Genomic DNA, 9,373 nt, shown 5'->3' with positions numbered 1-9,373 from the left:
TTTCTATGCCTATAAGATATATTTTTAAACATCTTTTCATCTCAGTGACATGTCAGAGGATAGTAAATGAACGTTATTGCTGCTCTGTCACTTAATTCAGAACAAAAACAGTATGGATCCCGCTACTAAACTCTTTATTAAAGTCAAGACAAAGATGGCAGCACTCTACATTTATTAGTTGAGATGCAGACAAACGTCAGACTGACAGAGACAAAGTGAAGCTACAACAGGGTGCAATTTGAGTAACATTTTCTCAAGTAAACATGATGAACAAACATGACATCTTTAATACTCCATCACATGGTGATGTTAAATGTGCTGAAATGATGAATTATGAGGGTTTGGGTGGTTTTGCACCCTGACTGCAAATGCACATTGGATTTTGGTCTCTGGTCGTGGTCTCAGAGTATTTGCTGTTGTTGCTGCAGAAGAAAAACAGATTGATGATCTTGAAGAAGTCTAATCAGCACGTTGTTGTAGGTGACTTTTTTTTTTTTTTCACTGCTCTCTCCTGTAGGGATCACCACAGTAAGTGAAGTTGCATGAAAGAGTTGTTTTAAGACAGATGTCCTTCTAGACTCAACCTGAGCTCAGACCTGCAGCCTTAGGATTACAAGATGGCGGCACTGATCACCAACCTACCACAGCCCGAAGAAGCCCAATGACAATATGCACAAATATTTGGCTTTGTTTTATTAAACTTTATTAATTTGTTTAGGACTAATTCAAGGTTTTGTTCCAAAACTGGGTCTCAGTCTTTTGACCCTGAGTGACCTGTTAAGTCATATCAGTATTACTGACTTAATTAAATTAGCTTTCTTTCACTCAGAAAGACAAATACAAGCATGCAAAAAAAATGTTCATACAACAAGATTTAATATGTTTTTAGCATTTCACTTGCACTTTTAGGTTGAAATAATGTTAGATTTTACAGTGTAGTACATGCTTTGTTCTTCTTCAAAAGACCTCAGTGTGTGGGTATAATTGAAGATGACACCTATTTAGGATGATTTGACTTCTCATAAGCTGAGGAAATACCCCAGTGCTCCAAACATGACAGCTAACAGAGTTAGCCTTTAATTGATTACAAAGTTGGGCTGTTTAAAAATGCCAATAATGGAGAAAAACTAATGGATGAAGCCAAAACAATATTTCTTTTAATGGTTATGAAAAGTTGAACTGCAGTAGAGAATATAAATATTTTTATATGAGATCCTTCCTTTGATTAACTTTATCCTTTTTTTTTAAATACCACAATTTTTGTAAACACATAGCCTTTATTCTGGATCACTGAATAAAGGCTATGTGTCAAAGAAAAATTGTGTTTGAAGCACACAGAGCGATGGGCTGAAAATGGATGCATGTAAAAACTTGAGGAACTTAGGATAAAGAAAGAACAAGTTATATTTAAAAAAATAAAGACACTTAAAAAGGAGAGGGTCATAGGGAAGACACCACTAACAGAAAGGAGAGAACTGTGAAGGTGAGAGAAAAAGATGTCAGTTCGGGGTGTAGTGACATGGGAAGCACAGTGGGATGCTTGCTTGAAGCACCGAGTCTTGCAGGGGGCAAACAGTTAAGCTTCTAACAGAGAGCTGCATGAAACAAGGCAACTGGTTGAGAGCCTTTTGAATAATTCAACCCCATGCTCAACTTGTTAGTGGGACTGTTTTAGCTTGTGTGTGTCCTGCTTTGGTTGGTGTTTTGAATGTGAGTCGACCTATACGGGTGTTTAAATGTGTTTAAACTTCGATTTGCTGAGTAAAAGAAGTCAACTCAACACACATTTTGAACCGAAGCTGACACACATTTCCCACACAGCAGCAATGTGCCACTGGTGAACAAAGGAGCTCCACTGGAATACACACAGTGTTGAGTTGTTTACTCAGAGGCAGTTTTTAACCCCAAATAAACTACCACGTGCAAAAAAATGTCTCTCTGTGCCTTCAGGAGACTACCTATTTTCATTGATTCAATCATCTCTTGATGATGCATCTAGGTCATTAGAAAAAAAGGGAGACAAATACAGAGAGTTGAGGTAGAGTAAGAGAAGAGGGAGAGGAAGTTTAGAAAAATGCTTAAGATGCTTAAGATCAGAGCATTTGTGTGCTGAGGTTTTATTACCTATACCACTCTTAGATGGTAATATCAACATACAGAAAAAAGGGATTACTTTGGCATATTGTGATTTAGTGGGTGCATGCAAACATTTAAGTACTAAGTTTTAACAGATAACGCTGTGAAAAACAGTTTATAGTTTATCAATATTTGTCCAAAGGCCTGTGGAATGATGTAAGTATGAATTCAACATTAGGCCCACACATTTCTGCAGAAAAGAGTTCAGTTTATTTAACTTTGAATAACTTTGAATGTACAATCTGCTCACCGAGTGTTTGTGTTGCATCATACGGGTGTTTTCCTGCAGAAAATCATCAAAGTAAAAATGATAAACATCTATACACAGATATACACTCTGGTTAAAATATATTTCTCAAGACAAAACACTTTCACTTTTTTTTTTTTTTTTTTTAGAAAACACTGCACACACTGAACTTCTGCACTAAGGAAAAGCTCAGAAGGCTCATCAAAAATTAACCGGTGTGCCACTGTTAAGTGTTTACTGTGAGCTAAAAATATTCTGTCTGAATGGATTGAAGCATTTACTCGCACTAAGGTTCGGTAGAAGTTCAATGCTAAAGCAATTAAAAAAAAAAAAAAAAACTCACCATAATCAGTGACTGCATTTATCTTATGACTTTTTATAGTATACAGTAAGTAATGTTCTGTACTTTCATAAATGTTAACGAAAAACAATAAAAAAGCAAAACGCTGTAGCCATCAATGGGTGTTGTGTATCCAAAGAATAAAATTCAGTGCAGGTTTTGAGCTAATTTTTGTGATGAATTATGAATTATATGCACTTTAATGACCAACAGTAGAGGTCGACAAAATTTGCTCAAGGGCTTGAATTTTATTGAACAGAGTGGAGGTCATATTTATGATAAACATGGTTGGTCAATGTGCCCATTTTAATTCCTGCTACCATAAAAAAAGGATTTTCTTGTCTAAAACTGGTAAACAATTTTTTCCTGTTTTGTTTTTGGTCATGACTTTCAACTGTGAATTGATGAGTTTGCTAACCATAATTAGCCCATGTGCTATCAACATGTTCTTCAAAATGTCTCCTTTTCAAGACAATTCAATTACAGAATGAAACCTGCTTTTTTTAAGGATTGTTCATTAATTAATTTTTAATTCCATTACCATTTTTAAAAGAAATCTAATCAGAAACAAATGTTTGCAAATGCAACATTTCAATGAATGATTCACAAAATGTGCAATCAAAACTATAATGCTGAAAATACCACTTTACACTGCCTGTATAGATTGTTCTAAATGGGACCGTTGTTCCTGAGGAAGACACATTGATTTCCTTTCCTAGCAACAAATTCTGCACGCATTAGGAAAGAAGAAAATCCAACAGACATCTCATGACCAAAAAATAATAAAACAAAGAATAAATTTGTTTTCCTTTCCTCCTAGAACTATGTTGGCATTAACTTAACCTTTGAAAGCAAACTAAGTTGTCATGATGATGTTATGCAGTGATAAAAAATGCCTTTGGCAATCTGCATCAAAGCCTAAGATCTCTGTTTAAGGAAAAAAAATGTCTTCTAAAACAAGAATAAGAATTTGTTGTGTCAAAGAGTGTTCAGTCATGCTACGGTGTGATAACTTTAGATAACTTAGCCACTGCATACATCTGTCAGATACCTTTTTTTATTTTGGGGGGAAGGAATTAAAAAAGATAGAACATAAATCTCAGCTTGTTTGACTTTAAGCTTTTGAATGCACCACATGCAGATATACAATTATAGTTATCTAAATGTATCAAACTAGTGACACATTATATCAACTCTGGTAATATTTGGTCCCACTTCTTTGCATTTCTCAACATTTTCTTCTCTGCTCTGTTTTTAAGGCTTTTTAAAAACATCCTTCCACTCATATTTGGATGTGCTCTCCTGGGAATTTCTGGTATTAATTCTGACACTTTATACACATTTCTTATGATAAGTAACCATGGCAACAGAAACACTGAATGAGCTCTCTAAAACTTAATTAATGCTTGTAATAGGACCTTAAATCCTAATGAACTGAAAAAAAGAGATGTTGCAAATAAACAGCAGGTGTAAAAAGGTTAACAAGGAGGAGAAAATTTAAGACAATTTTCCCTGTGAATGCTATTACTGTGAGATGCCTAGCAGGGAAAGAGAATAGTAGCAATAGAAGACATATTTTAAATGCAGTTTTGTGTTTTCCCAAGATAAAAACAGAATGTATTTCTGTATCATTAGTCATACCAGTGTTTTGATTATACTAACCTGAACTTAATTCCAGGAACCTTCAATAATAATTCCAGCCAGGGTTTGATGTGTTTCTGTGAAGGTCTGAGGCTCAGGATACAAGTAAGCAAATTAAAATGTATGCCACACCCCTTGTGTAATTTGCTAATGTTCAGAGTATGTGTTGGAGATAAGTTTCAGCTACTATCACACAAAATCCTAGCTCAATAACTGTAGAATGTCTAAATTATAATTATTTTTGTGGTTGCTAAGGTCCATTGGCTATGGCAGCCATATACTGTACAAATGGGTTGACTCCACAAGTTAATCAGCTGTAGATGCACATCAAACGATTGCTTTCTGAGTGTTTCATTAAAATCTGTTCAGTGGTTTGTGAGACATTTTGCTTTGGAGTTTGAAGTGATTTTACTTCCTGCATGTGTTAAAACATAACCACCGTGAAACAATTTGCGATTTTGAATGAGTGACTGCGCTTGAATGATGTTCTTGTCAACAGTAATTATGAGCCGTAGTGGAAGTTAATCTTAGAAAACTGAGATGGAGAGAAGGACATGAAAAAATCAGAAATGCATTATTTATTGCCTATCTCACCTCAAAGTTTCATCCTGAAGGCTCAGAGTAGTCTCCGGTGTAATTCTATAATATCTACAGTAAATGAATGCACTCTCAGCATTGAGCTGTCAGGTGTCCGTCTCTGGTGTCAACCAAGAAAGCTGATTTTTGTTACCTGTCAGTGGAGTATCTAACATCACAAGAACACTTGTTGCCAGGGCAACAATAACTCCACCAGACTTATGGTGATTTTGAGAGACCTAGACCACACCTCTTTTTGTTATACTTCTGACTTTTTGGTATTTTATATGCTAATTTCATTTCATTTGTTTTATATAAACTACAACCATATAACACAAGTTTAGTAACTGATAATCGTTCTTAATTTACTTAAATTTAATGTACATTAGTTTGTATGTAATTACACAAATGCACTTGTTTTACAAGCATTGTTTTATATTGTGTTTGAATTACTATAGTGCTCTTCTCAGCCTATCCTCCATTAGTCTAGATGTGAGGGTGTGACAGTATCAGACCACTAGGATGTATGGTTGGTAAAAATAGATTGTGATGCAGCTGTAGCCCTCTGTTGGCTGCTAGTAGCACAATCTGTCTGTAGTCACATTATCTGTCTGCAGTACTGAGGGATACAGGAAGTGACCATAAATCATTCGTTTACTTACGGTGTTAAAGAATTGGCAGATACAAGAATACTATTAGGTGTTGTGTAAATATACACAACCTAGATAGCATCAGGAATATGTCAATGTCTTTGACTAGAAGAAGTGGAAGTGGAGCTGTAGGTCTAATCGGAAGGTGTTTTTTTAGTCACTAGATGTATAATAGAATACTTCTATTAATACCAGGTAAGCACCCAAACAACTCAAAAAATAAGAAGTTGTTCATAATGTTTCTACAACAGTTATGTTACCTTTCAAAATATTCCAAATTAAGGATCAAGAGCAGCAAGAGCATACATTTATTTTAGGCTACTGAAAGTATAGAATCCCAAATAAAAGTTGTAAGTGATACAAAGACACTAAGAAATGACAAGTGCCACACAGTGAGGAGGATGAAACTTTGTGTTTTTTAAAGTCACCAGAATTGGGACACTGAACCTAAAACCAACATTTTTAGGTGGATCGTAGCTCTTTTAGAAAAAAATAAAAACAAATAACAACAACAACAAAGTACTCAGGAGACCTTTGGCAGTTTGCATTAAAATCTGTTCCAACACATCTGTGGTGTTGTTGTGGCAGTAGCTTAAAAAGGACTCATCTGGGACTTGTTATTTGTTGTACAAGTGATGGCAGACCAATCTAAACTTATTAGACAGTAGAGCCCGGATAAAAGAGAAGCCTCATCCAAACAACAGACACTCATTAGGGGCTTTTGGATGCTCCTTCAGATGCCCACATCTGATTATATTGGCTGATGTGAACCATCAGCGATGTAAGAGGTAAAAAGTAAAACACTGCAGTCAAGTGGGACTCAGTTTAATGTGACTGAGCTGATAAATGTGGCTGATCATATTAATCTATTTATTTTCTAAACCTGACAACTTTTAAAAAAAATCTTACAAACAGGGATTTACACATTTGAATTTATGAATAAATCCTCCAATGACTATTGCAACTTCTGTTTAGATCATCATTGTGTAACCCTGGTTTATTATACACTGTAAAGTGTAATATTAAATTTTTTTGATGAAGAATATTGTCCTGACTTATCTATTTTATATACATAAATATATGTATTTCTTGCAATGAGCAACTCTTAAGTTATGAAGGCCTCAGGAGGGTAAAAAGTTGTCTTGTCTATAGTTTTTCAGGCATTTTTGAAAGTTTTTTAATATTCTTCTCACAGATTGGTTGCTTGTTAAGCAACTTAAATTTGGCCTATGATTTATTCAGGCGGAAAAAGGCTCCTAAACTTAAAGGATAAATGAGTATTGAGTCAACACAGAACAAATAACTTAGCAAAGAACAAATTTTAAATTGGTCATTATAAAAAACATCAAAGACAACACAGTTTAATGAAAAACTGTTTTAGCACCAACAAACTAATTTATTCTCAAGGAATTATTATCTGAAAACTTGGCACAGAACGAATGATCAACTAATAGATTGTGGTCTTGTCTTTGCTTTTGAATTATTTTTCAATTTCTGTCCTTTTTTTTTATCTATTTTCACAATTTTTAAGCAAACACTAAACAATACGTTTCTGAGATAAAGTCATGATGGACAAACTAAACTTTTTTTTTTTTTTTTGAAGACCTTTGAAAGACCTTCAGAAAGTCTGAACAATGATAAAGAAAGAACAAGTTTAATGAAAATTAAAAGATTATAAGAAAGTCTGGCTCCTTGGAAGCAAAGTGTAAAGAAATCATGATTTAGACCTTGTGCACAGTACTGTGTGATTTAAAACTAAACAAAATTTCTTTTGCTCAGATGAGTGCTATTAGGAATTAAACAGACTTTGTCTGAAGAATCAAGCTGTTGAATATTCTGCTTGTTTTTGATACATTGAAACAATATCTTCTTCTGGCTGACTGGAGGATGAAAAGGTTACAGGAATTAATGAAATCTGTTAAAATAATGAGTGTTTCTTGTTTTTCTCCTCTGGATTTCCTGTGACAAGGTAAAAGTTCCCAGCACAGACAAAATCTGGAAAAAGACTTCTAACCAGCATCCATTGCCTCAGGAAATCAAAGCATCACGTCGAGACAAAGCCATCGTAATCCAAACCCACATATTGCCATCTCTAAGGCAACACAGCTTAAAAATAAGCACACACCTAATAGCTGACTGTTAGAAGTATCCAATATTGATGTAACATTTTGTGTTCTAAAATATCTGCCACACTTATTCAATCCACCGTCTTCTGTTTTAACAAATCACAGTTCATCATATGAATGGTTCACCATCTTCAACAAGTGTCCAAATGGATTGGGTTTTGTCCCCTCACACATATATCAATGACAACAGCATCTTTTGATTTCAAATTGGTTTCTGGGACAAAGAGAGGAGACTGGTCACACAATACAGCCAGACTAATAAATGCTTAACACTTGAGTATTGGCAAATGGACATGCAAGCACATAGGATGGGGGGGAAAAGAATTATGTCCTAAAATGGGAGATCATAAGGCAAGGAGAGGGTGTGAAAGGTCTGGGAATGAGGAGTATTAAGAGATGGCGAAGAGGTAAAGACTGGAAGCTGGGGAAGCTTTAGGGTGAGATGGATGTAATGAAACAGGATGAAATGGTGGACGTGAGATTTGCATGCATATGAGAGACCGAATGGGAGTGGAGGTGAGAAAAGCAGGGGTACAAGATGATGGAAGGGAGAGGGGAGAGGGTGCGTGGGGGTGATATGACAGATACCTTGTGAGTAAGAGGAGGCCTGAGGCAAAATAACTCATCGCAAGAATTACATAGGGGCACCCTTAGTCTGTGTGTGTGTGTGTTTTACACAAGCAGAAAAATATGTTTTTGTACATGCAGGGTTTTTTGTGCACTGTGTTTGTGGTGGCTTGTGAAAGATGTGTGTCAGCACAAGGAATTGTGCGGAGAGAGAAGTGCAATGGGAAAACGAAAGGATGGCACTCTTGAGAAAAGGCACATAATGTACAACAGTGAGAGTGTTGGGCACAAAAGACAGAAAAGATAAGTGGGTTGTGAAAAAAAGAGATCTAAGGAGGATTAGAAAGATGACGAGGCAAAGAGGAGGGGGAGAAAAAAACTGTATAGAGACAGAGGTGCACATGAGGAAGAGGTTAGAAAATAAGGAAGTAAGAATGGCAAACACTGCTAACCTTATGCTCACAGTCGGATCAGAATAAAACAAGATTGTCACTGTAATAGATATGTAGTCAAATCAGACTGAATAAAGGACAAAAGATGTATGGAGAGAAATAAATAAAGGAAAATGTAAAGCTTTTGCTCTATTACGTAGTATGTTTAGCTTCACACTTTTATTTTGTTGCTTATAGCAACAATTATTTCTGCTCTTCCTCATTTTACCATGAGCTAAATACTGTAACTGTCTACTATTGACTTCTCTAAGGTCAGCACTATTTAGTCACTGTGCCACTGTATAGTAACAGCTCAGCTTACTTGAAACCTCAATAGAAACTATAATTTTTCTAAAACAAAAACAAAAAAAAAAACGTTTATAAAAATGTTTGGCAAAGTGTGCCATTGACACTGTTTACCAGTTTTGAGCCAACACAGTCTCAAAAGAATGTGTTAGAAATACAATGGTCTACACTGTGAAATATTGCAGTTTCACACTACATGCTTGAACACTGAACAATGACAACATTTCTCTGACTCATTGTCCTTTCTGAAGTACACACGCAGCTTTTCTCCATGTATGTGATGATACAGGAATTCCTCATCTTGTATCTTGCTATGTGATGTTGTCACTTTACACATGCCAAGATGCCAGCAG

This window comes from Kryptolebias marmoratus, linkage group LG3 (genome assembly GCF_001649575.2).
Source record: "Kryptolebias marmoratus isolate JLee-2015 linkage group LG3, ASM164957v2, whole genome shotgun sequence".
Lineage (NCBI taxonomy): Eukaryota > Metazoa > Chordata > Actinopteri > Cyprinodontiformes > Rivulidae > Kryptolebias > Kryptolebias marmoratus.
The sequence above is the reverse complement of the archived record's forward strand: the minus strand, read 5'-3'. Positions refer to the sequence as shown.